Source organism: Elephas maximus, chromosome 8, assembly GCF_024166365.1.
Source record: "Elephas maximus indicus isolate mEleMax1 chromosome 8, mEleMax1 primary haplotype, whole genome shotgun sequence".
Taxonomy (NCBI): Eukaryota; Metazoa; Chordata; class Mammalia; order Proboscidea; family Elephantidae; genus Elephas; species Elephas maximus.
Window position 1 is genome coordinate 62,265,931 of NC_064826.1, and position 16,855 is coordinate 62,282,785.

Here is a 16,855-nt window from a genome sequence, read left to right on the forward strand (position 1 = left end):
ACAACAACAGATACATAGACCAATGGAACAGAATTAAGAATCCAGACATAAATCCGTCCACATATGTGCAGCTGATATTTGAAAAAGGCCCCAAGTCAATTAAATGGGGAAAAGACAGTCTCTTTAACAAGTGGTGCTGGCATAGCTGGATATCCACCTGCAAAAATTAAACACGACCCATACCACACACCATGCACAAAAACTAACTCAAAGTGGATCAAAGACCTATATATAAAATCTAAAACAATAAAGATCATGGAAGAAAAGATAGGGACAACGCTAGAAACCCTACTACATGGCACAAACAGTATACAAAACATTACTAACAATGCACAAACACCAGAAGATAAACTAGGTAACTGGGAGCTCCTAAAAATCAAACACCTATGTTCATCCAAACACTTCACCAAAAGAGTAAAAAGATTACCTACAGACTGGGAAAAAGTTTTTAGCTATGACATTTCTGATCAGCGTCTGATCTCTAAAATCGATATGATATTGCAAAAACTCAACAACAAAAAGACAAATAACCCAATTAAAAAATGGGCAAAGGATATGAACACGCACTTCAAAGGAGACATTCAGGTAACTAACAAATACACGAGGAAATGCTCACGATCATTAGCCATTAGAGAAATCCAAATCAAACTACAATGAGATTCCATCTCACTCCAACAAGGCTGACATTAATCCAAAACACACAAACTAATAAATGTTGGAGAGGTTGTGGAGAGACTGGAACACTTACACACTGCTGGTGGGAATGTAAAATGGCACAACCACTTTGGAAATCGATTTGGCACTTTTTTAAAAAGCCAGAAATAGAACTGCTACACAATCCAGCAATCCTACTCCTTAGAATATATCCTGGAGAAATAAGAGCCTTTACACGAACCCACATACACATACCCGTGTTCACTGCAGCACTGTTTAAAATAGCAAAAAGATGGAAGCAACCAAGGTGCCCAACAGCAGATGAGTGGATAAATAAATTATGGCACATTCACATAATGGAATACTACTCATCAATAAAGAACAATGATGAATCCCTGAAACATTTCATAACATGGAGGAATCTGGAAGGCATTATGCTGAGTGAAATTAGTCAGCTGCAAAAGGGTAAATATTGTATAAGGCCACTATTATAAGAACACAACAAATAGTTCAGAGAAGAAAATATTCTTTGATGGTTACGAGAGTGGGGAGGGAGGGAGAGGGGTATTCACTAATTAGATAGTAGACAAGAACTATTTTGGGTGAAAGGAAAGACAACACACAATACAGGAGAGGTCAGCACAAGTAGACTAAACCAAAAGCAAAGAAGTTTCCTGAATAAACCGAACGCTTCAAAGGGCAGTAAAGCAGGGGCAGAGGTTTGGGGACCATGGTTTCAGGGGACATCTAGGTCAACTGGCATAATAAAATCTATTAAAACATTCTGCATCCCACTTTGGAGAGTGGTGTCTGGGGTCTTAAACGCTAGCAACTGACCATCTAAGATACATCAATTGGTCTCAACCCACCTGGAACAAAGGAGAATGAACACCAAAGAAACAAGGAAATTATGAGCCCAAGACACAGAAAGAGCCATATAAATCAGAAACTACATCTGCCTGAGACCAGAACTAGATGGTGCCTAGCTATGACCAATGACTGCCCTGACAGAAAATACAACAGAGAATCCCTGAAGGAGCAGAACAGTGGGATGCAGACCTCAAATTCTTGTAAAAAGACCAGACTTAATGGTCTGACTGAGACTAGAAGGACCCTGGAGGTCATGGTTCCCAGGCCTTCTGTTAGCCTAAGACAGAAACCATTCCCAAAGCCAACTCTTCAGACAGGGTTTGGACTGAACTATAAGACAGAAAATGATACTAGCGAGGAATGAGCTTCTTGGATCAAGTAGACACATGAGACTACGTGGGCAGCTCCTGTCTGGGGGGGAGATTAGAAGGCAGAAGGGGACAGAAGCTGGCTGAATGGGCACAGAAATACAGGGTGGAGAGAAGGAGTGTGCTGTCTCATTAGGTGGGAGAGCAAGCAGGAGTATATAAACCAAAAAACCAAACCCACTGCCGTCAATTCGATTCCAACTCATAGTGACCTTATAGGACAGAGTAGAACTGCTCGATAGAGTTTTCAAGGAGCACCTGGCGTATTCGAACTGCCGACCTCTTGGTTAGCAGCCGTAGCACTTAACCACTACGCCAGCAGGGTTTCCAGGAGTGTATAGCAAGATGTATATAAATTTTTGTATGAGAGACTGACTAGATTCATAAACTTTCACTTAAAGAACAATTAAAAAAAAAAAAACTTGTAGTTTTATTAAGACCTAAAATAAACTCTTAACAGCAAGATTTTCTATTATGCACCTAAAAGAGAAAACAAATAATTCTTAATTTTCTAAACCATAATTCAAAGCAAATCAATTCTTATTTTGATCAACTCAAGTTAGGAAAACATCTAGTAAAAGTGCTTTATTTGTTAATAATAATCATTTCTCACTTTGTATTTCACAGAACACTCTACTTTTTTAAAAAAATACAAATACGATATGTTAAAAAAACAAAAGATGTAACTATGAAGGTTATAGTATTTTGGTTTTAAACCAGTTAATGTTAACATAACTCCAAAAAATTTGCAAAAGTGATTTTCAAGAAATATTCATACCTATTTTAAATATACAAATAATGTATTTTTACAGTCATGAAGAAAGGAAACAACAGCTTAAGTCAGGAAAAGAACAAAAGCTACTAATATATAAATGTAAAACTGTTAAAGCAGAAATACAAAGAAAGTGAAGAGAGTAACTTGAGCTAAAAACAAGAGAAAAGTATAACTAGATTTTGCAGTATGTTTAGACTGAGTTTTACATAAGGGTTCACACACAGAAAATATGTGGCACTTTGTTTTATGGCTCATTTTTATTCTAGAACATGGTTAAAAAAAAATAGCCATAAATAATGATTTGCTGCCTAACTAATATAACGGAAACCACGGCGGCGTAGTGTTTAAGATCTATAGCTGCTAACCAAAAGGTTGGCAGTTCGAATCCACCAGGTGCTCCTTGGAAACCCTATGGGGCAGTTTTACTCAGTCCTATAGGGTCGCTATGAGTTGGAATTGACTCCACGGCAATGGGTAACTAATAGAACACCAAACCCACTGCCATGGAGTTGATTCTGACTCACAAAGACCCTATAATAACGAGACCTTACAAATACGTAGAAGTGGTTCTCACTGGGGGCGGCACCTACCTGGGATCCTTTCAAACTATGTAGGGGTTGTCAATATGACTGGGGAGTAAAAAAAACAAAAAAAGTTTTTTTAGAGGTGTATAATTGCTAGTTAATACCCATGGGGCAGGTCTGTTCATTTTTTCTTTAGTATGGTAGACAGTCTTGTTTAACAAAATGTCAATAGTGTCTTCAGTAAGAAACATTTGCTATATAGACTACAAACTTGAAAAGCTTTTTCGCAATGGAGAAAAAGAAAAGATTCAGTAAGTCAACATGGGTATTTTAAGTTTAGTAAGCAGGAGTCAAAGCTGACAAGATGATGTACTAGGTTGGGTGGTATACACTAATAGAAATTACCAACAATGATCAGAAGGTGCATCTCCATAGAACAAAAACAAAACCGAGCATTATCTTAAGAGAGAAAAAGATGATCCCTCTCCATCCTTAAACAATGTACCTTAACCTTTTAAAACCCATGCCAACTTTTAATAATCAAGCCAAACCAAATTAAAAAAAAAAAAAAAAAACCTGTGCTGTACTTGAAAATTGGTGATAAAATCTATATTCTTTGTATTCCCACCAGCCAAGATCTGTCAAATTGTGCTTAAGTTTTTATTGCTTTCGTTTTCTATATACAATATATACTCTTCAAATAATATGAGTGATAGCTAACACCTATAAGCCTTACATTCGGAGCCTCTGGCGACTGAGTACTTAAGTGCTGGGGCTGCTAACCAAAAGGTCGGCAGTTGGAATCCACCAGCTGCTCCTGGAAACCCTATGGGGCAGTTCTACTCTGTCCTATAGGGTCGCTATGAGTCGTAATCGACTCAACAGCAAAGGGCTTGGTTTTCTGAATAAGCCTTACTATGTGCTACACTTGTTTTATATGCTTTATGTGTATTACTCATCTTATTCTCACCCTAACCCTATAATGTAGGTATTATTAATATTTCCATTTTTGAGATGAGAAAACTGACTTAGAGGTTACCTGCGTAAAGTCCCTTCCCCATTCTCTTCCCTATTTTAAAGCGTTATAATATTAAAGAGATGAAATTGGAAATAAATCAGTGAAAACCTCCCTACTGGGATTTGATAACCATAAAAACGTTGCCTTTTTGCTACCCAAATTGGTTTACGGCAATAAAAGCAAAGGAAGCAATAATAAAGCAGACTAGAAAACAGCCATTGGTGCTACTTCTGTTTTTGTTTTTTTTTTTTTTTCAATTTTTTCCTTGTCCCCTGAACCAGTCCTACAAATCATCATTTATTAATACCAACAAGAGTCATCAATAATTTTCACTTTTTTCTGTTGACATTTTATTCTGTAACTTAAATATATTTATTGTTTTAGAAATACATATTAACACATTTACCAACACAACGTTTTGTAATTTAAATATTTAATACACCCTCAAATAGCTTTAGAAGGCAATTATACTAAATTTGGCTAATTGAAAAGGAACTAAGTAATACTGAAATTGGCAGTTGAATGAATTTCTACAGTGGATGCAAATTACATTTAATGAGGTTGATACCCCATTTGATTTGCTTCTTAGTATTTTTTTTTTATTCTAAATATGCCATGCATCAGCTGCTATTGTAGTTCTACAACCCAATCCTAAGGGAAGAATCAACTGATATATTAACACAGGGTTAAGTGGGAAAGATCATGGAATGGATTACTTGGTTTTATATCGTTTTTGAAAACATTGTTCAGTTTTTGTCATTTGCTCTAATTAAGACGAGGACATCAAAGCAGTTAAGAGACGTAAGATTCGGAGGGAGCAGTCAGCAACCAAAACTAGGAAAACACGAGCTGAGAGAGCGGGAAAGTAAGAGTTGAGATCGAGAGTTAGGACAGCTAAACAAAGGAACTTCTGATAAAGCTAAAAACACCGTGGAGAAAAAGCAAAGCAAGCAAGCAAACACACATCTTAAAATATAGGGAAGAAGACAGAGACGAGCTAGAATGACAATCTGTGAATCGCTTTCCTTACAATAACCAAAATAAACAGTGCCTAGGTTTTTTTTTTAGGAGGTTTTCTCCTCAGCCACCACCCATCTACTTCTACTGCCGGGAAAGGACGTGCAAGCATCTTCGCTCAAAGAGCTTCCTTCCAAAAAGTGGCTCTGAATTCTCTGTAACTATTTGTAAGATATAAACTCCTTGCCTGGAGAACCTAGACGTGAGATGTCTCAGTCTCCCGCCTCTCCGTTCTCTCTCGCTGGAGTCTGGGTCTTGCTCCTCCTCGTTTCCCCGAAGGAAACCCAGCGGTCCCACCCGTGAGGGCGGCGGAGCAGTTCCAGGGCCGCTACATTCAACTCACGGGGTGGGACAGTGACCTGGGGGGCGGGGGATCGTCACGGTTTTCTCATTCCTCCGTCCTTCCTCCCAGGCACAGCTGCCGTGGCGACGCCAGCGGCCAGGCCCAACTTCCTGTGACAGGGAAATCCACGGTCCCCAACAAAAACTGCTCGGCGTGTTCTGCCGCGCTCCGCCCCCGCCCCCCGCGCCCCGGGAGCTCGGACCTTGGGCTCCGAGAACCGCTTTCCCACCGGCTCTTTATTGTCCCTCCGGCTTTTCGCACCTGAGCGCCACACAACCCCCACCCTCTCCTGAAACTAGGGACTCCAGGGTCCTCAACTGCCTCCGCTTCCCATCCCGCTGCTACCGGGGCGAGAAAATCGCTTCCGGGTCCACACCCCCAGCAGCCTCGCGGGTGGCAGCGGAAGAGCTTCCGGGTCGGCGACTGAGCAGCTGCCTTTCCTGCCGCCTCTCGCAGAGGCTAAGGGCTCTCTGGGGCGGGTGGCTCGGAGGCGGGGGTGGTGGCGGCGGCGGCGGCGGCGGGGGGGCCCGCTGCTGGGCCGGAGGCAGGGGAGGTGGAACTGGACGGGCGGGACTGCGCGCGCCCGTGCGCGCGCACGCCCGGAGAATGAGCAGGAGTTGACCGCGAGGCGGAGGCAAGAGCCACCGCCCCCTCGTGCCCTCCCCTGAGTGGGGCGGTGCGACGGCCGGAGAGGGATGGGGGGCGCCCGCCCACTCTGAGCCTTGCCGCGGACGCTTTCGGCTCACGCAGCGCTCCCCGCGGGCCTCCCGTGCGCAATACCGGCCCGAGCAGCCTCCGCCCGGCGGGCGCACCCGGGCCGGCACGAAGGGGGCGCCTCCCCGGGTGGGTGGGGCGGGGAGGGTACCTGAGGTCACTGGCTCAGCATTAGAGGCAGGGGCGGCCGCTGCGGGGGCAGAACTCCAGAGCTGCGAGGTCCACCCGAGCCTTCCCTTCAGCCCGGGAAGTATAACCGTAAGTCACAGCTTCTTCATGTGGGTCTATTTAAGACTGTCTCAACCCATTTTTGGCTTCGAGTTCAGTGCCGCCTAGTTCACGCCCTCCTGTGTCTCCTACCGGGTCTTCTACGGCTGTGCCTCCGTTCCCCGTGGAGGATCGTCCGCCTGTCTGTCTCCATCTCTTAACAGGCATCATCCTATGTCTGCTCCATGAGCTCTTCTCCCCGCGAATGTTCCAGCCTTCGGGTCTCCGTGGAGCGTTCCATCCTTCCCATCTGGATTCATCTCCTTGTCCCTCTGTCCTCAAAGGATCTGTGTCCACCCTCTTTTTTTTTTTTCGGTATGTGTAACTCGGAGCTCACAGCCTCCCCCGCCCATCCTTTGAGGTGTGGAAAGCCCGCGGTTCTGCCGACCACTGGGGCTGTAGGAGGTCTTAAGCGAGTGGACGAAAGTGCTCTGCAGCGTTATGATGGGTGTGGATAGGTACGGATGGCTCCGGTGGACCTTTATTTTTGCAGCTTCTGCCACCAAAACAAAAGAATGGGGCGCACCCCTGGACCCTCACCCCCACCTTTTCCTGTGTATAAGCAGTTTTCTGTCTGTTGCTGTTTGAGTCGCAGGAAATTGCAACTAAAGCTGTAATTAAGGATCTCCTGAGGAGGTTTTGAGAATTAGGCTCGCAAGCTCTGTTCGCATGGCATGGCATATTGAACAATCTTGTATTGACATGAAGACCCATTCCATAGGAGCTTTACTGGTAGATCTGAAAAATGAATGTGAAAACAAAAGTCTGATGTTTCAAAATAATAAGTGTTTTGGATGTCTTTAGATAATATTTCGTGGTTTGGATTTACATCGTTTTAATTTACAAACGTGTGTGTGCGTGTGTATGTTGTGTAAATCTTTGTATTGGAAGGTTTTGCGTTGTCAGTGGAGACTTACATAGTGGTAAAAAAATTCTTAATACTAAAGTCATTTTAAGACATCATGTCAGATTATATTTGATAAACTATTTTAAGTTCCTAATTCCGGAGAAACCTTTTTACTGATTTGAATTCAACCACCCAGGTGTTACACGCCTTGGTGCCTATGATCTTTGTACTCTTAGTTTAAAAAAAAAGAAAAACAACTGTGGGTATCTTTAATATGTACCTCTAGATTTTGAACTGGGCTTCTTATTAAAATTTGGTTTGCTTTTTAAACTCCTACTGCAGAACGTCCCAGAAACTAGATTTAAAAATAATTTCAGTGTTGTCAGTGATTAGACGGTAGTTCTTAAGTGCCTTCATGCATTTAATACTTTTTAAGGCACTATAGCTATGAGTTGGAATCGACTCGACGGCACTGGGTTTTTTTTGTTTTATAGGAAGCAAATTATAATTTAAGAACCATTTTACTCTTTGTATTGTAGGCTCATTGTTATTATTCTGTAAATTATCCTGTAATATAGCTTAGTAGCTTTAGTAAATTTTTTTCTTGAAAAACATTGTCATTTTGCTAAAAAAGATAGATCTGTTTAATGATGACCTTTTCTTACAGTCTTCCAGCAGCTGATCTTGGGCCGTTGTTTGATTTGTAACTTCATAGAGTTCACAGATTTTAGTTTGAAGTAAGGTCATGAGATGTAGCTCCAACTGTCTCTCTGAAAATGTATTTTATTTACTTGCTTATTTCAGAAGCCAAGCTCTGTGCAGAGTTGAATGTATTATATTAAGGGTGTGGTTTTTACTTTTTCTAAGATCAGTCTGTTTCCAAATAAGAAGAGTAGGGTGCTTTAGTGAGGAAGTGGGCAATAACTGGCAATAACCTGTAGAGGTCTTTAAAAAAAAAAAATTGTTATTAAGTCCATCAATCCCTTTCTGTCCTTGGGTGTTGGCTGGGAAGATGAGATCACATTTTTCGTATTACAGTTGCTTCCTTGCCCACTGCACTGGGAAATTTGAGTTTTCAATATGAAAGGCCCCAGAGTCCGTGCAGACTGTGCCATAAGTGTGGTCTCTAACAGGTGACTGCGGAGACAATGGAGAGAAGTTATGTTAACCACTCTTATGTACTGCATGGCACTGCACATTCCTGAAAGAGTTGATTTTCTTCCTTTTCTGAGGTGTGCACTTGAACCTGTGAAAGTGACTTATGTGTATTTACACCTTCTTGTAGGTAAAAAGGAAGCCCAGGAGGTATAGTGGTTGTGAGCTACGGCTGCTAACCAAAAGGTTGGCAGTTTGAATCCACCAGGTACTCCTTAGAAACCCTTTGAGACGGTTCCTGCTCTGTTCTATAGGGTTGTTATGAGTCGGAATCACTCGATGGCAATAGGTTTTTTTTTTTTTTGGTAGGTAAAAATACAAGCTGATTTTCTTGTATAAGTAAATGGAAGAGCTATGAACTAAGTTTATTTGATTTTTCTTGAAGAGGAGTCAGAACTAGGATTTGTCCTATGGAAAGCCAACCCTGAATAAACTAAAACTATTAAAGATTGCATTAGCGCTTTGGGTACTTTTTTCCACCTCTGAGGAAGTATACAACATTTATTAGATGAAGTTTAATATAAGTCAAATATAAGACTTTAAATATGACACATTTGCAAGAGAAGATTTGAAAGTAGTTCAGTCAACTATTAAAAAGACCAATCTGAGGGAGAATTTCTATTCATGGTCCTAAAAATGCTTAGGTATTTTATTTTCCTTCTCAAAATGACTTGGTTAGGGAATAGTAATTTGTGAACTCAGTTTACTTTTCAGGCTACCTTTGTTTTCCCCCAAATAACTTTTGTACTCACTTTTTTTTTTTTTTTTTTCATCTCAGCCAACTATGTGTGCCAGACACTGTTAGATGCTGGGACTAGAAGGATAAGTCAAAATTCCTTTCCTCATTGAATTTATCAGTCTGTATGTTTGACTGTGATTCCACCAGTCTGCCGGTATAGACTTCTCTAATAAACTTTTAAGCCATTTGACTTGTTTTAGGCTTGTTTCACATACTTTCTATAAAAATAAATACAAAAACAGCACTTATTGAGTACATGATTTGTGCTGGGCGCCAGGCTAAGTGCTTTATGTACATTGTCTCATTTAATTCTTAGAATAATCCCAAGAAATAAGTACTGTTACCTCCATTTTAAAATCATACAAATTCTGAATGTTGTTTTATTTGTAATATGCTAGAAAGATTTGACCTGTACTTCTTAGGGGAAGAAGTTGTAATATAGTCATACTACAGTGTTTTTAGTTTTGTTTTGAACATTTTATTCTGCTTTAGGTGAAAGTTTACAGAACAAATTAGTTTCCCACTCAGTAGTTTATACACAAATCGTTTCATGACATTGGTTGCAATCCCCGCAATGTGTTAGCACTCTCCTTATTTCCACCTGAGTTCCCCGTTTCCATTTGTCCGGTTTTCCCATCCCTTCTTGCCTTCTCATCTTTGCTTTTGGGGACACATTGCCTATTTAGTCTTGTATAGTTGATTGTTCTAGGGAGTACTCTCACCATGTGCGTTATTGTTTATCTTATAGGCCTCTCTGTTATTTGGCTGAAAGGTGATCTTCAGGAGTGGCTTCAGATCAAGTTAGAAGGGTGACTAAGAGCCATAATCTTGGGAAGTTCCTCTAGTCTAGACCAGTAAGTCTTTTTTTTTTTTTTAATGAATTTCAATTTTGTTCTACATCTTTTTCCCACTCTAACTGGGACCTTCTATTGTGATCCTGGTCAGAGTGGTCAGTAGTGGTAGCTGGGCACCATCTAGTTCTTCTGGTCTCCAGCTTGTGGAGGCTGTGGTTTATGTGGGCCATTAGTTCTTTGAACCAATTGCTTCCTTAAGTCTTTGGTTTCCTTTACTCTCCTTTGCTCCAAACGGAAAGAGACCAATAGTTGTATCTTAGATGAGAGCTTGCATGCTTTTAAGACCCCGGATACTACTTACCAAAGTAGGATGCAGAACATTGTCTTTATGAACTGTTATGGCAGTTGACCTAGATGTTCTCAGAGACTATGGTCCCCAGCCCTCAAGCCTAATAACTTAGTCCCGCGGGGTGTATGGTTATGTCTAAGAAGTTTATATGGCTGTGCCTCCTGTGTGCTCTGTTGTATATATGAATATGCTTGCAGCACTTACAAATAGGAATGTGTATACATCCACAACCTAATCTATATATGCTCTTGGGTGTACTTCCATACCTATTCAGCATATGTATCTACCTGGGTATCCACTTGTAAATTATTATTTGCTATTACTATTGCAGGATTGTGTATGTTAATAGTATTTACTATAGTTGCCTTTTATTTTTGCCTACTTCTCAGTGTCTTTCTTTGCATTCGTCATGTTGTGTGAACTTCCCCCACATTATATATTGCCTTTCACTGGAAACCCTGGAGGTGTAGTGGTTAAGAGCTATGGCTGCTAATGAAAAGGTCAGCAGTTTGAATTTACCCAGTGCTCCTTTGAAATTTTGTGAGGCAGTTCTGCTCTGTCCTATAGGGTTGCTATGAGTTGTAATCAACTAGATGGCAATGAGTTTGGTTTTTTGGTTTTCCTTTCACCAAAGTTAACATGTAGTGCCTAGTTAGTGATTTTCCCTCCTTCCTTCTCCCATCCCTGGTAACCATCAAAAGAATTTTTTGTGTGTGCGTAAACCTTTTTATAATAGTGATTTCATACAATATTTGTCCTTTTGCGATTGGCTTATTTCACTCAGCATAGTGTCCTCCAGATTTGTCCATGTTGTGAGATGTTTTGTGAATTCAACATTGTTCTTAATCATTAGGTAGTACAGTTAACCATCCATATCCATGGGTTCTGTATCTGTGAATTCAACCAACCGTGAATTCAACCAACCGTGAATTCAACCAACCGTGAATTCAACCCAGCAGATTGAATATATTTGGGGTTAAAAAAAAAAAATGTTCCGAAAAGCAAAACTTGAATTTGCCACATGCTGAGCACTACACTGAATCCACACGAATGAATTCATGTGTAGGGATACCCCACCGTAGGCGCTCATCATTTCACAGATCCTCAGTCTCCAGCACTCGCGTTTGAGCATTGTCTGCCTTGTGTCTTGTTCTTTCACTACCTGTGTTGTGTGCAGCCATTATTCTGTTATTTACGTAGCACTTAAACTATATTTACACTATATTAGGTATCATAAGTATCTAGAGATGCTTTAAAATCTACGGGAGGATGTGTGTAGGTTATGTGCAAATACCATGCCGTTTTATATAAGGGACCCGAACATCCGTGGATTTTGGTATCCATGGTGGGGAGCACGGGGGGGGGGGGGGGACGGGGAGCAGGTCCTGGAACCAATCCCCCATGGACCAAGGGACAACTATTCCATTGTTGTATGTACCACAGTTTGTTTATCCATTCATCTGTTAACGGGCACTTAGGTTGTTTCCATCTTTTTGCTGTTGTGAATAATGCTGCATTGAACATGGGTGTACACATGTCTGTTCGTGTTACGGCTCTTATTTCTCTAGAATTTATACCTAGGAGTGGGATTGCTGAATAATATGGTGTTTCTGTTTCTAGCTTTTTAAGGAAGTACTGTGCTATTTTCCGTAGTGTTTGTACCATTTTGCATTTCCACCAGCAGTGCATAAGAGTCCCAATCTCCCCACAGCATTGGCAGCATTTGCCGTATTCTGTTTTTTTGATTAGTGCCATTATTGTCGGGGTGAGATGGTATCACATTGTAGTTTTGATTTGCATTTCTGTAACGGCTAATGCTATGCGTAGGAGTCGACTCAACGGCAGTGCAGTTTTTTGTTTTTTGTGTTTTTTTTTTTGGTTTTTAATGGCTAATGATTGCGAGTATCTCTTCATGTGTTTATTAGCTGCCTGAATGTCTTCTTTGGTGTAGTGTCTGTTCGTTTCCTTTGTCCATTTTTTAATTGGATTGGTTTGTCTTTTTGTTGTTGAGGTGTTGACGTTTTCCATACATTTTAGAGATTAGACCCTTGTCAGATATGTCATAGCCAGAAAATTTTTCGCAGTGTGTAGGTTCTCTTTTTACTATGAAGATCTTCATGATCTTTGTAGTTTTAGGTTTTACATTTAGGCCTTTGATCCATTTTGAGTTAGTTTTTGCTCATGGTGTGAGGTATAGATCCTGTTTCATTTTTCTGCAAATGGTTATCCAGTTTTGCCGGCACCATTTGTTAAAGAGGCCCTCTCTTCCCCATTTAATGGACTTTGACCCTTAGTTGAAGATCAGCTGTCCCTGGGTGGAGGGATTTACAAATGAGCTGTCCATGCTGCTGTTGTTAGGTGCCATGAGTCTGTTCTGACTCATAGCAACCCTACCCACAACAGAACAAAACACTGCTGGGTCCTGAGCCATCCTTACAGTCATTGTTACGCTTGAGCTCATTGTTGCAGCCACTGTGTCAATCCACCTCGTTGAGGGTCTTCCTCTTTTCCACTGGCCCTGCACTCTGCCAAGCATGGTGTCTTTCTCCAGGGACTGATCCCTCCTGACAACATGTTTAGTGTATGTAAGACACTGTCTTGCCATCCTTGCTTCTAAGAAGCATTCTGATTGTACTTCTTCCAGACAGATTTGTTCGTTCTTTTGGCAGTCCATGGTATATTCAATATTCTTCGCCAGCACCACAATTCAAAGACATCAGTTCTTCTTCTTCGGTCTTCCTTATTCATTGTCTAGCTTTCACATGCATATGACACGATTGAAAATACCATGGCTTGGGTCAGGTGCACAGTAGTCTTCAAGGTGACATCTTTGCTCTTCAACACTTTAAAGAGGTCCTTTGCAGCAGATTTACCCAGTGCAATGCATCTTTTGATTTCTTGACCCCTGCTTCCGTGGGTATTGATTGTGGATCCAAGTAAAATGAAATCCTTCACAACTTCAGTCTTTTCTCCATTTATCGTGATGTTGCCCTTTGGTCCAGTTGTGAGGATTTTTGTTTTCTTTATGTTGAGGTGCAATCCGTATTGAAGGCTGTGGTCTTTGATCATAATTAGCAAGTACTTCAAGCCCTCTTCACTTTCAGCAAGCAAGGTTGTGTCATCTGCATACCTCAGGTTGTTAATGAGTCTTCCTTCAATCCTGATGCCCGGTTCTTCATATAGTCCAGCTTCTCATATTATTTGCTCAGCATACGGATTGAATAGGTATGGTGAAAAAATACAACCCTGATGCACACCTTTCCTAACTTTAAACCAATCAGTATCCCCTTGTTCTTTCGGAACAGCTGCCTCTTGATGTATGTAAAGGTTCTTCATGAGCACAAGTAAGTGTTCTGGAATTGCCATTCTTCACAGTGTTACCGTAATTTGTTATGATCCACACAGTCGAATGCCTTTGCATAGTCAATAAAACACAGGTAAACATCCTTGTTTTATTCTCTGCTTTCAGCCAGGATCCATCTGACATCAGCAATGATATCCCTGGTTCCAGGTCCTCTTCTGAAACCGGCCTGAATTTCTGGCAGTTCCGCGCCGATATACTTCTGCAGCCGTTTTTGAGTGATTGTTCAAAAACAGCTGCAGCAGCTGTCCACAGGTGGAGGGATTTACTTCTGGGTTCTCGATTTAGTTCCCTTGGTTTATGTGTCTGTTGTACCAGTATCAAGCTGTTTTGACTACCATGGCTGTATTTCCATCTCATTAAAGAATGCTTTTGGAAGTTGGATTGGGATTGCCTTATATTTGTAGATCACTTCAGGTAGTATTGACATTTCCACAATGTTAAGTCTTCCTATCCATGAGTATGGTTATGTTTTTCCAGTTATGTAGGTCTCTTTTGGTTTCTTGCAGTAATGTTTTTTTGTTTTCTTTGTATGTCTTTTACGTCCCTAGTTGTATTTATTTTATCCTTTGGGGGGCTATTGTAAATGGTATTGTTTTCCTGATTTCCTTTTCAGAATTCTCTTTATTACTGTAGATGAATCCAGCTGATTTTTGTATGTTGATCTTGTACCCTAACCACTTCGCTGAATCTTTCTATTAGTTCCAGTAGCTTTCTTGTGGAATCTCTGGGATTTTCTATGTATAGGGTCATATCATCTGTGAATATGAAAATTTTTACTTCTTCCATGCCAATGTGGATGCCCTTTTTTTCCCCTTCCTGCTCTCATCATCTAGCTAGGACTTCCAATACAATTTTGGATAAGAGTGGTGAAAAAGGGCATCCTCACTTGATTCCCGTCCTCAAAGGGAATGCTTTCAGTCTCCGTTAAGAATTATGCTGTCCATTGGTTTTTTATAAGAAGAAAAAAAAAATTTTTTTTTTTTCCTAAGGGCATGTTATGTTCTATTCCTATGTGGCTGAGCGTTTTTATCAGGAAAGGGTGTTGGATTTTAGCAGACCGTTTTATTGAGATGATCATGTGATTCTTTTCCTTTTGTTTTATTTATGTGGTGAATTACATTGATTCCTTTTCTAATGTTGAACCATGTTTACATTTCTGGTATGAATCCTATTTGGTCATGATGTATTATTTTTTTGATATGCTGTTGAATTCTACTGGCTAGAATTTTGTTGAGAATTTTTGTGTGGATATTCATGAAGGATATTGGTCTATAATTTTCTTTTGTGGTGATTTTGCCTGGCTTTGGTATCAAGGTTATGCGGGCGTCATAGAATGAATTTGGGAGTATTCCCTCCTTTCCTGTGCTCTGGAATAGTTTGAGTAGAATGGGTGTCTATTCTCTGAATATGTAGTAGCATTCTCCAGTGAAGCCATCGGGGCTGGGCTTTTTTTTGTTTGTTTTGAGTTTTTTCATGGCCTCTTCGATTTCTTCTTTTGTTACGGGTCTGTTCAAATTTTCTCCTTCACTTTGTGTTAGTTTAGGTAGGTGGCGTGTTTCTATAAATTTGTCCATTTGTCCTAGGTTTTCAATTTTGTTGGAGTATGATTTTTTATAATGTATCATGATCTTTTTATCTCAGTTGATTCTGTTTTATTGTCACCCATCTCACTTCTTATTTTAGTTATTTGCATATTCTCTTTTGCTTTGTCAGTTTGGCCAATGGTTTGTCGATATTATTGAACCCTTCAAAGAACCAACTTCAAGTCTTGTTGATTGTTTCTGTTGTTTTCCCGTTTCTGTTTTATTTATTTCTACGCTAATGTTTAGTATTTCCTTTTTTCTGGTGGCTGTGGGCTTCTTTTGCTGTTCTTTTTCTGTTTGTTAGAGTTGTAGAGTAAGGTATGAATTTTGGCCCTTCTTTTTTGATGTGTGCGTTGCTTGTTATAAATTGACCTCTGAGCACTGCTTTTGCTGTGTCCCAAAGGTTTTGGTATGTTGTGTTTTCATTCTCATTTGATTCTAGGAATTTTTTAATTTCTTCTATTACCCACTGGTTTTTAAGCAAGGCCTTATTCAGCTTCCATGTACTTGATTTTTTTCTTTCTTCTTCCTGCTATTGATTTCTAATTTTACTGTGTTTTGATCAGAGAAGATACTTTGTATTAATTTCAATGTTTTTGAATTTATTGAGGTTTGTTTTGTAGCCAAAACTATGGTGTATCCTGGAGAATGATTCATGTGTGTTGGAAAAGAATATATATTGTGTTGCTGTTGGGTGGAGTATTCTGTATATGTCCATGAGGTCAAGTTGGTTGTTTGTGTTATTTAGATCTTTTGTATCTTTTTTGAGTTTCTTTCTAGTTGTTCTGTCCTTCATCAAAAGTGGTGTGTTAAAGTCTTCTACTATTACTGTGGAACTCTCTGTTTCTCTTTTTAATGCTGTTAGAGTTTATTTTATGTATTTTGGAGCTCTGTCATTGGGTATGTAAATATTTATTATAGTTGCGTACTCTTGGTGGATTGACACTTTAATCATTACATAATGCCCGTCCTTGTCTTTTATGGTGGATTTTTCTTAAAGTTTATTTTATCAGAGATTAGTATTGCCATTCTTGCTTTTTTTTTTGGTTACTGTTTGCTTGATGTATTTTTCTTCCATCCTTTGATTTTTAGTTTGTTTATATTTTTGTGTCTAAGGTGTGTCTCTTGTAGGCAACATCTTGATGGGTTGTGTGTTTTAAATCCATTCTGCCACTCTCTTTTGACTGGTGCATTTAAACCATTTACATTCAGTGTGATTATCGATAGTGGTGAATTTACTGCTGTCGCTTTGTTATGCTTTTCTGTTGTTGACAGTTTCTTTTTTCCAGTTAATTTTCTGTGCTGAGTTCTTTTTGTTTGTGAACTTCCATTTCCTTTGTTGTTGTTGATTTTGTGTTTACTGAGGCTTTATGATTTTCTTTTTTATTTTGATGAGTAGGTTTGTTAACTTTCTTTGTAATTATCCAGAATTGTACCCTTATTTTCCTAAGTTTAAAACAGCCTTTCATTTCTT

The 16,855-nt window shown here is 40.1% G+C and overlaps 2 protein-coding genes across 6 annotated transcripts in view; one reads left to right on the forward strand and one right to left on the reverse strand.

The window, feature by feature from the left end:
- KRIT1 (KRIT1 ankyrin repeat containing) overlaps window positions 1–6,020 on the reverse strand; it is a 41,473-nt gene extending 35,453 nt beyond the window's left edge. The window contains exon 1 of one of the 3 annotated variants that reach the window (XM_049894014.1): window positions 5,915–6,020. The gene's annotated coding sequence lies outside the window, so the exon portion shown is untranslated. The other 2 variants (XM_049894013.1, XM_049894012.1) reach the window with 2 other exon arrangements.
- A 69-nt stretch (window positions 6,021–6,089) lies between these two features.
- The window catches only part of ANKIB1 (ankyrin repeat and IBR domain containing 1), a 159,518-nt gene continuing 148,752 nt past the window's right edge, over window positions 6,090–16,855 (forward strand). For 2 of the 3 annotated variants that reach the window (XM_049894010.1, XM_049894007.1), the window contains exons 1-2: window positions 6,090–6,541; window positions 10,040–10,145. The gene's annotated coding sequence lies outside the window, so the exon portion shown is untranslated. The remainder of the gene's footprint in view (window positions 6,542–10,039; window positions 10,146–16,855) is intronic. The other variant, XM_049894008.1, reaches the window with a different exon arrangement.